Here is a 10,855-nt window from a genome sequence, read left to right on the forward strand (position 1 = left end):
GTGAGGGAGAAGAGATAAGCCAAACGGGACTTGGAAAGTGAAACAATGTAATAATAGGTTCTTAGTGCCTGGGGGCAGTTCATCAAGAATTCGGTAAAGCAGAAATGACGACTAGATGTCCAAATAGAAATATCAAATAGACTCTTGAATACTGAATATGGGGATTTAGGGACAGATCAGACCTGCAAAGAAATTCAGGATCTCTTTTATTATGTATATATTCAAACCATGAAATTCCCAGCAAGAATGTGTAAATGGAAAAAAAGAAGGTCCCAGTAATTAGAAATCCAGTAGAGAGAAAGGAGCCAGCACAGACAGAGGGAGAGGTGACAGGTAGGTGCTGGGAAAGCACACTGTCACAGACACCAACCGAAAGATGTTCTAAGAAGGAGGGAAGCTCAGGTGTCTGGTGCCAGTGGGTAAGAGGAGGCCAGCTAGAGATGCTCATTCTCTGGTGACGTGGAGCTTTCAGTATATGGGAAATGGGTTGGATTGGAGTGGGTTGGGAGGCCACTGCAGGGCAGTCAGGAAGTCCTGGCAGCTTATGCAAAGACCCGGTTTTGAATGGGGAGTATCAGGAGGGAGCAAGGGGCCAGGTGTTTGTTTTTTAGATGGGCCTTGGGGCACCTGGGTGATTTAATCCTTGGACGTCTGCCTTTGGCTCAGGTCATGATCCCAGGATCCTGGGATCCAGCCCAGCATCAGGCTCCCTGCTCAGCAGGAAGCCTGCTTCTCCTTCTCCCCCTCCCCCTGCTTGTGTTCCCCCTCTCCCTGTGTCAAATAAATAAAATCTTTTAAAAATAAATAAATAAATAAATAAATAAATAAATAAAATGGGTTTCTCTTTTTTTAAAAAAAGATTTTATTTATTTATTTGACAGAGATCACAAGTAGGCAGAGAGAGAGGAGGAAGCAGGCTCCCTGCCAAGCAGAGAGTCGATCCCAGGACCCCGAGATCATGACCTGAGCCGAAGGCAGAGGCTTTAACCCACTGAGCCATCCAGGCACCCCTATATAAAATGGGTCTCTTGAGGCATATTCGCTCACGAACAGGAGCCAGTAGGATGGGAAGAAGGAATGTGCTGGAGAGGGTGAATCACAGAACAGAAATGGAAGGGCTGGCCATGGCGGCGGAAGGAGATGCTTCTGACTCAGTGGAGGGAAAGCAGCTGCGAGGCAAGGCAGGCAGGGGATGTGGGGGGAGAAGATGATGGGGTTCCCTTTCGATGGCTTCTTGTATGTCAGTGAAACTTACGGCAGAGGCTTGGAGAGTCAAGAGAATGAGGGAAGTGTTTTTCCACACCAAGAAAGACAAACGCTTGGTGGCATTGTGTTGTTTCCCTCAGTGGCTCGGGCTGCTCCCGTGGCTCCTATCCCCAGTCCTTGGGGGAACAGTGCCAGGTCTGGCTGCCGAGTGTGTCCCTCCTTCCCCACCCAACGCTCCTGGCTAGAGCTGACTGGTGAAGGCGGCAAGAAACAGGGCTCTGAGACCTGGTCTCTCAGCCCCTCACCGATGGGGGAGCGTGGGGAGCACACCCACCCGCCCTCGCCCTTCTTTCCTTTGCGGCACGGACACATGAGGCAGCTGTGACAGGCTCAAGCCACGCAGGGACAGGAGAAGCAACAAGGATGTGTTCAGGGCACACCTGGTAGTGGGTACTGAATCTCATTTTGCTCTTACACCAACTGTCTGAGAAAGGTCGGGTGACTAGCTCAAGGTCAAGACCCAGTAGGTTGGGAAAAAGGAACTTGTAGGAGAGGGGGACTTGCAGAGCACAGATGGAAGGCTGGTGGTGCAGGTCATGCAGAGCAGGGGCAGAGTGGGGACTCCCACCTACCTAATGGTCAGTTCCTGTCCTTCCCACCACACACGCGGCCTCGCTTTGTAGAAGGTGGACGTGAGCTTTCTCCCCAAGAGCTGCCATCAAAGACCTGCTCCTCCCACCTTTGGCCCTTGTCCTGCCTTTGGATTGCCACTTCTGTTTCTAGGACTTCTCAGAGCCACTCAGGAAAATGTGCTGTGGCCTCTTCCAGGCTTCCTCTTCCCCTCAAGAGCCCGCCAGGCTCCTGTGTCGCCCCACAATGAAACAAGGGCTGTGCTGTCCAGCTGGGACTAGATTGTGTCCACACAGAGGATGTGACCTCATGGAGGGTGGCCAATGAAACTTTATCTGTCACCACACAGGGCTTCAGGCCACCAACCCGTGCTTCTCTAGCCTGATCCCTGGTGGGTCCTCTCCTCATACCTCTGGCCCTCAGCACCTGTTCCCCTGGAATGCCTCACTGCTGACACCCAATTCTCTGCCTCACTCCCTCACCTCCGAAGCCTGGTTGAGCGTGCTTTCTCCTGGCAAGCCCTCCTGGAGACCACCCCGTCTCTGCTGTCCCGTCTTTGTGAAGTTTTTCCGGCGAGATAAACACAACACCAGGCAAAGTGGGTGCAAGGCAAGATTTATTAAAGGCACTCTCCGGCGAAGTTTCAGGGCTCAGGAGGAGGGGAGCCAGGAAAGTTGCGCCGGGAGGAGGTGGGCACCCTCGGGCGAGGTTCCGCGACTCTGGAAAGCAGAGTGGCGGAAGTCGCGCCTAAGGCAGGGAGGAGGGGGCTTTTAAGGGGTCTCAAGGGGAGCTCAGGGGTCTTTTGGCAAGTTTCCCTTATTCGGATATTTCGCCTGCTCGTCGGGGTCCCATTGGTCCATAGGAGCCCGGGGCGGGGGTCTCAGATTCCTGCTTGGGCCTTTGTTCTCCTGTCCCAGCTCAGGTCTTGTGGCGGGAACTTTCGCCATCTTAAGTAGCCCTTTCTGCCAGCCCAACATTCCGACCTTTTGCTTAATATAATGGTGCCAGGGGCGTTGACTCAGTTCTGGCTACTTCCTGCTGACGGGGGGCGTCGTCATAGGGGTAGTCGGAAGTGGGCAGGCGAGAGTAGGGCTGGAGGAGGAGTTGATTGATGGACACTCGGGCAAGTTCTTGTAGGCGACCCTGCAAGCATCGGAAAAGACAAGGAGCAACTGCGACTAGAAGGAGGATTATGCATACAGGTCCCACCAAAGGGAGCAGCCAGGTTACCCAGGTGTAGGGGTCCAGGCCCCAGGAGGACGTGTTTTGTCTCCATGCTTGAATCCGATCCCTGAGTTCTTTAATCCTGGAGGTAACTATACCTGATTGGTTAACAAAGTAACAACATTCTTCATTTAAGTATAGGCAGGTCCCCCCTTTTTCGGAGGTCAGAAGGTCTAAGGACCGTCGGTTCTGTAGAGCTAAGGCCACCAGGCTGGTAACTTGCATCTGTAGGGCTGTGAGGGAGTCAGCAACCCGTTCCATGTCATCATTCAGGGCTTGGGAGAGTTTGTAATAAAAGTCTATGGAAGTTCCTATCCCCGCTGTTCTGGTTGCAACCCCTGTAGCTATTCCTGCCCCTATTATGAATGGGAGGAAGGCAGCCCTTCTTCCACGGTGTTGGGGGAATAGGATGGATTGCAGCTGGGATTCAGAGTAGATGGTGGTAGAAGGAGGTAGTAGAATGAATATACAGCCTAGGGAGTCATTAGTGGTCAGACAGCGATAAGTTCCCTGAGGGCACAAGAGAAATATTCCCGAGGGTGTACAGTACGGGATGGAGGAGTTAGTGATGTTGGCAGCTGCGGTAAGGGGGGAGGACACATTAATAATAGGTATGTTTCCCCCAATGGGGCCAATATGAACCGTATTATTTGTGGTCGTGGAGTTGGGGAGTGGCCAGTCAATAGGGAGGGGTACCCCTACAATGTTGGAACGTGTTGAAAAAGGGAAACAGATCCAGCAGTCACTGTCACCGTTCTTCGACACATTTCGCCATAGGTTGTAACTAGAGTTCAGGAGGGCCACTGTCAGTTGTTCGGTGGCAGGGACTTTTTGTATGCTACCAAGATTGATGCCCTTATAGACCGGGTCACTGGGGGTTTGGAGTCGTTTAGTCAGGTCCGTGACCACTGTTTTAGTGCGTTCGCAGCTAGCCTGGTCCTGGACACCCCCCCCCCCCCCCCCCCCCCCGTCAGAGAGACCGACATGACCCAGATAGGTCCAGCAAACTTTTCCAGACCTGGGGTAGATGTTGCAGGGGGCAATACCGCGTTTGGCTGTCACGAGGTCAGAGACCCAATAGGTTTTCTGGTCATATGTACAGGTTGTTGGTTCCTTTCCCTGGTAGCAGGTTGCAGGCATATAAGTAAAGGCCGAAAAATAGCGAGAGGTACCTGAACCCCTCGTGCAGCTAGACTCACATGGTTCCACCTGGTTTGTCTGGATTAGAAGGAATATGAGAAGGGGCCCTAACCAAGCGGAGTTTGGTGGGGCCTGCCATCTGGGAAGTCCAATCAGTATCTGTGGGTGCCCGTTTGAGATTGTTGATACGTACCCATGCAGAGTGCCCCAACAGTTTCGCAGCAGTTGGGGTGGTAAGGACGACCGTATGAGGCCCGGTCCACCGGGTTTGTAAGGAGCCTGGCCGCAAGCTTTGAGAAGGACCTGGTCCCCAGGAGATAGATCCCGTATATCCCCTTCGGAAGCATGGTCGCTTGGGGCTGGGATGACAGCGTCGGCGTGGGCCCTTAAGAGAGCTCGGAGGAGAGTGAGGTAAGGTAGATAGGATAAAAGAGGCAGGGAAATGGCCGGAAGGCTATGATTTATAAGAAAGGGCCAGCCGTATAGTAATTCGAATGGGCTTAAGCCCGAAGGCCCTCGGGGTGTAGCCCGGAGTCTGGTGAGAGCCAGGGGCAGAAGTGTGGGCCAGGAAAGGCGGGTTTCTAGGGTAAGTTTGGTGAGTTGGGCTTTGAGCAGCCCGTTGGCCTTCTTTACCTTCCCCAATGACTGTGGGTGGTATGGGATGTGAAGTGTCCAGGTTATGTTGAGGCTCTCAGCTACCTGTTGGGTTACACTGGAGATGAAGGTGGGTCCGTTGTCTGACTGGAGGGTCCGGGGCAATCCGAACCTCGGGATGATGTGCTCGATGAGTATTGTAGCCACCACGTCCGCTGCTTCCTTAGTGGTGGGGAATGCCTCGATCCAGCCTGTGAAGGTGTCCACAAGAGTTAGTAGGTATCTAAAGGTTTTGTGTCGGAGCACGTGAGTGAAGTCAAGTTGCCAGTCCTCGCCTGGCTGATGCCCGCAGAGCTGGTGGGTGGGTCCCGGTCTGCGGAGGCCGCCCTGGGCGTCGACCACTGACCAGGTCCTGCAGGCCTGGTGAACCTCCTTAGTGGTCTTTTGGAGTAGGGGGTGGTGAAAGAGAGGTCGGAGAAGTTGGTCTCGGGCCTTTGGACGATGTAGAGAGACTGGTGGATGTCATTAATGAGGGTGTGGATTAGGCTGTTCAGGAGGGCAATTTTGTCCTGGACAAAATACCATCCCTTGTCATCCAACCTGCCACCTAATGTTTTAAGGGCTCGAGTCTCCTCATCAGTGTACGAGGGACTGTGAGGGGAGTTGAGAAACAGGAGAGGGGCTGGAGAGGAGTTTAAGGCCATCTGTCACGCAATAGAGTTGGCCTTGTTGTTCCCCAGAGATGGGGTCCTTGGAGGCCTGATGGCCATGGCAGTGGACAATAGCCACCTCAGTAGGGTACTTGAGAGCCTCTAGGAGTTTGGCAATAAGAGTCCCGTTGACTATGGGGGTTCCCTTGGTCGTGAGAAATCCCTTTTCTCACCAGAGGACAGAGTGAGTGTGAGTAATAAGGAAAGCATATTTGGAGTCAGTATAAATAGTGACCCGTTGTCCCTCAGATAAGTGAAGGGCCCTGGTGAGAGCCACGAGTTCTGCCTTTTGAGAAGAAGTCCCAATGGGAAGGGGCGCCGCTTCTATGACAGTGTCCAGGGTGACCACTGCATAGGCCGCGTGTGGCCGTCCATCTGGAGCTATGAGGGAGCTCCCATCCACGAACAGAGTGCGATCAGGGTCAGGCAGCGACCAGTCTGAAAGTCCTGGATGGGAGGGAGAGAGTTCTTCCAGGAGTTGAGAGCAGGAATGGGAAGGAGTGGGGGTAGACGAAGGTGTCGGCAAGAGTGGCGGGATTTAGGGGAGGGGAGACAGAGTGTGACCTGGGGGTTTTCTATGAACAGCAGGTGGTAGAGTTGGAGACTGGAAGGAGTGAGTTGTGCCAAGGATTTGTGGCTAAGTCCATCAGTTGATGGGGGGAGAAGACCCTGATGGGCTATTCTAAGGTAAGTTTGAGGGCCTCCTTCGTCAGAGAGGCAGCTGCCGCTAGGGCCCTGAGGCAGGGCTGCCCTCCCTGGGCGGTGACATCTAGTTGCTTGGGGAGTTAATGGGGATAAGGAGACCCTGCTGCTGGAGGCGGTCGCTGATGAGCTTAAGTCCTCACTGGTGGGTTGCTACTACAGGTCTGGAAATGTCCCATACCTGCGGGTCTACAGAGGGAAGACAGTCCGGGATAGAGGGCGAGTCATAGGGAAGTAGAGGAAGGACGAGGTGAGCAGAAGTCGAGGGAGAGGGAGAGAGACGAATGGTGGCCTGAAGTTTGTGGAGGATGTCCCTGCCTAGTAAGGGAACGGGGCAGGAAGGGATAATGAGGAAGGAGTGTGAGAAGGGGAACCCATCCAGGCTGCATGTAAGGGGTGGGCTGGCCTTTGGAGTGGAGGAAGTACCATCAATTCCCATAACTGCAACTGGGGAGGGAGGAGTAGGACCTGAGTAGGAAGGCAGAACAGAATGTCCAGTGTCCAGCAGAAAGGAAATGGACTTACCCGCTACCTGGAGCGTGACCCTGGGCTCGGCATGGGTGAGAGGGGTGTCTGAGTCTGGGCTCCATCAGTCATCCTCCAATCCAAGAAGTTGGAAGGCAGGATTTACCGTCTCAGGGTCTCCCCCACGTGGAGGCGCCGGGAATCCCCTGAGGCTGGGGCAGTCCGATTTCCAGTGGCCCATCATGCAGCATTGAGGGCACAGCCTAGTAGGTGCTTTTGGATTGGGGCATTGACGGGCCCAGTGTCCCTCGACTCCACACTTGAAACAGGCCCCTGGAGGGACGCAGTTAGGTGCTCCCTTCTGTTGACCCCAGAACCTGCCGGCCTCAGGGCTGCTACCAGGGCTTGGGTCTGCAGTTGGACCTTCTGTTGGAGTCTGGCTTGGCTCTTAAGTTCTGCTGCCTCCTCTTGGGAGTTAAAGACTTTAAATGCCATTTTCACCAGATCAGAAATGGGAGTTTGAGGGCCCTCCTCCACTTTCTTTAATTTTTTCCAAATGTTGGTGGCTGAATGAGAAATAAAGTGGGTAGCTAAAACAGTTGCCCCTCAGGAGGAGGCCTGGTCTAGGCGAGTGTATTGAGTCAGCGCCTCAGTAAGTCGGTTAAGAAACATGGCCGGGTTTTCATTGGGTTCCTGAATGATTTCCCTTCACAAACCTTCTACAGCTTTCCTTTGCATTTAGGTTTTGTCCTAAACAACCATCTCATTTAGGACAAAATTATCTCCTTTTACTTTCAATAAAATGTACTCCCATTCCTTAAATCTTTCTTACTTATCTTGTACTTTCCTTCATACAGAGTTGCTTCCTTTATTTCCACCAGTCTTACAGTTAGCAGAATTTTGTACTCTTAGAAACACCTTAACCTGTAGTCAGTTATTAATCAATTGTGAACAGTTATAACAGAATTCTTTAGATGCCAATTTATGAATCAGTTAAGCACAAACCATGCTTACTAACAGATTTAAATATTCTTATTTTCTTTGCTGTAAGAAGTCAAAAGCACAAAGCTATGTTCAGTAATCAATGACTTGGCATTTTATCCTCTTTGGAAAAGACCTAAATGTCCAACAAATTTAATTCCATTTGTCATCCAAGCAAAACTTTAAACTTTCAGGTTACCAAAGACTTTGAAAGCTATCTCAACAATTACCCATTAAAACTTTGAGACAGACAATTAACCATCAGTTTAGTCATTTCTTTGCTAACAGATTTTAACAAATAACAAGAGCTTATTTGACCTTCAGTAAACTTTGATTGAAGTTTCACATTTACTGCGGATAACTATGTCAGGAGTTCGGATAGGAGTGGGGAGGAGGAGGGGGAGGGGTAGACGAGGGCGCCGGTTCAGAAATCCTGAACTTAAGGGACCTTGGGGTAAGGGATGGCGGTAAGGAGGAGGAGGAAGAGGAACCAGGGGCCCTCTAGTCGGTGGGTGGGTGAAGCTCTCCAGGGGTTCAGAGAGGGGAGACAGGGAGGAGAGGTCCGGGTCTTTGGGAGCAGTGGGTGGCAGGGTAAGGGGAGGGGAGCTGGGGAAGAGGACCTGTGAAGTGGAGCAGTGAGAGCAGAGGGAGGGGTGAGAGCGCAGAGTCCAGAAAGCCTGGACATAAGGGACCTTGGCCCATCTGCCTAGGTGTCTGCCGAGGTTATTTAGGTCCAAGAGAGTCTGATAATTAAACGTGCCTTCTGGAGGCCACTGGGACTGATTTAAGATTGGCCAACAGGCCTAAAACACCCCCCGGATGTTTTAGGGTCGAATTTGGATTGGGAGGTCCCCACGATTCGTTGCCAGGCAACCCGAGGGCTGGAGGAAGGTGTCCCCTCATCCACCACTGGGTTGCGGAAAAACTGTGTCGACTGCTGTAGAGGTTAGGACGTCTCCCAGTCTCTCGGAGTCACGGAGGTCACCTGGTGACCTGCGGGGTCCGCCCTGACGCAGCCTCGATTAGGGCAGGGCTTTCCGGAAGGAGGCGCGGAATCGGGGGAAACTCACCACGGCTTAAGAAGTGGCGTTAGGAAAGGCGGGTCCGGGTCCGGCTAGGGAAAGGAGAGAGCCTCCCCACTGGGGTGGGGGCTCAATCTCCTTCCCGGGTTTCGGCACCAAATGTAAAGTTTTTCCGGCGAGATAAACACAACACCAGGCAAAGTGGGTGCAAGGCAAGATTTATTAAAGGCACTCTCCGGCGAAGTTTCAGGGCTCAGGAGGAGGGGAGCCAGGAAAGTTGCGCCGGGAGGAGGTGGGCACCCTCGGGCGAGGTTCCGCGACTCTGGAAAGCAGAGTGGCGGAAGTCGCACCTAAGGCAGGGAGGAGGGGGCTTTTAAGGGGTCTCGAGGGGAGCTCAGGGGTCTTTTGGCAAGTTTCCCTTATTCGGATATTTCGCCTGCTCGTCGGGGTCCCATTGGTCCATAGGAGCCCAGGGCGGGGGTCTCAGATTCCTGCTTGGGCCTTTGTTCTCCTGTCCCAGCTCAGGTCTTGTGGCGGGAATTTTCGCCATCTTAAGTAGCCCTTTCTGCCCGCCCAACAGTCTTGTTTCAGGTTCAGGTCACCACCAGCTGAAGTATGCCTCCCACAGCGTTCACCACGCAGGCTGAACCCTAGCTCTAGGGGGAAGCCTGGGTCTTACCCTCGTGTCCTCAGCACACAGTGCCCGCTTCCCTGCAGCTGCTAGACACACGTTCGTTGTGTTTGAGGGTGCTTAAGATCCTGGGAAAGACTGACTGGGCTTGCTGGAGAGAGAAAAGTAGGCGTGTTGGTAAAGACTGAGCAAGTTCATCAGGGAAAAATGAGACTTTTAGGGAGAGTCTGTGTTCTGTTGCTAACCTCTGGCTTAAGACAACAAAGGTCGGTTTCTCATCAAAGGTCCATGTCCCTTGTGGGCCAGCAGGGGGCTCTGCTCATGAAGGTCACACTGGGATGAGAACGGGCAGTCCCCAAGTCTAACAGAATCACAGGGTCAGAGGGCAGGTGCCCTGGGTGAGCTCTTTGGTTGGGCCCGGCTCAGCAGAGGGTGCCAAGGAAGTGCACTTCTCTCTCCGCTGGGTGGGTGGGAAGCTGAGAATCCTGGATGGGGAGCCTGAGGGTCAGGGACAGCTTTTGCTGGCCCTGGCACCCGGAGCCCCACCGTCTGCCAGCAGCAATGCCTCGGGCTCCGTTATCAGCAGGTAGACATCCGTCGGAGCACCGAGGCAATCCTCCACCAGCTCCTGTTCTGGTGTCATTGTGCTAGGGGTGGGGCCGCCAGAGGAAACCACCAGGTGTTGCCCTGGGAAAGTCCCTCCAACATTCTCTAGAAACACGGAATTTCCTGGTTTTAACCATTTCTTATCCAACCGCCATCTCAGAGTTGACCAGAACAGGGCCAACCTCTCCATTCTCCTGGGACATTGGGTGTGGAGCGTGGAGTCCTGACTGGGAAGTTGGCACACCTGGGTTCCAGCCCCAGCAGTCTCTGAAGATCACGGGTAAATGTCTAAAGGAGTGTGGGCCTCAGTGCCTTCTAAGTCTGCAAAACGCTTTCTTTCCTGTCTCCCTAGAGTTTCCATACTTAGTGTTCCAAGTCATCCACCGCACCAACGAGTAAAGGTTACTAACCTTGGATGAGAAACACCGGGAAGGGATGTGGGCTCTGCTCAAGGTCACCAGGAGGGCACAGTTTGGGTTCCAGGGTTTACTCCTGGGCCTCTTCAGGCTCCCTGGGTAGAGTCAGACCCAACTTCTGCAGTGGCTAGGCCTAGGTCCAGGACCTCCCTGGGGCTCCGGGGTGTGGGAACTCCGCCTTCCCAGGTTAACTTGCCCAACCTGCTAGGTTGACTGTGGGCCCAGTCCTGGACTTCCCTTCTCCCGGAGAGGGCAGATGCCCAAAGGGCACGCCACTGCCGCCGCCGCCCAGGCTCAGGTCCCGGCCTCTCTGTGGCTCGGACTCTGGTCCCGTCACCTCCACTTGAGAACTCAGAGCATCCTTTCGCCTTCCTGTCGGGTGGCGGCTACCGCCCCGAGGCCTCTGTCCCTTTAAGAGAGAGAACGAACGCAATCAGGAAGTGTGCGAGCGCGGAGCCGGCTCCGAGCCCAGCAGTGCCTGCCCGCGGGGAGCCGGGAAGGAAACCCTCTGCTGCAGCCCCCGTCCCC

At 53.6% G+C, this 10,855-nt stretch overlaps 1 long non-coding RNA gene across 1 annotated transcript; it reads right to left on the bottom strand.

The window, feature by feature from the left end:
• Positions 1 to 4,026: 4,026 nt before the first annotated feature.
• On the bottom strand, positions 4,027 to 10,635 carry LOC111151175. Its single transcript, XR_002640841.1, has 4 exons — positions 10,322 to 10,635; positions 9,551 to 9,790; positions 9,354 to 9,456; positions 4,027 to 5,045 (listed from the first exon to the last, which is right to left on the bottom strand). It is a non-coding gene; the product is annotated as an uncharacterized LOC111151175 (long non-coding RNA).
• Between the last annotated feature and the right edge of the window lie 220 nt (positions 10,636 to 10,855).

The sequence above is a fragment of the Enhydra lutris genome, unplaced genomic scaffold, assembly GCF_002288905.1.
Source record: "Enhydra lutris kenyoni isolate GAN:26980312 unplaced genomic scaffold, ASM228890v2 scaffoldscaffold25, whole genome shotgun sequence".
Classification (NCBI taxonomy): domain Eukaryota; kingdom Metazoa; phylum Chordata; class Mammalia; order Carnivora; family Mustelidae; genus Enhydra; species Enhydra lutris.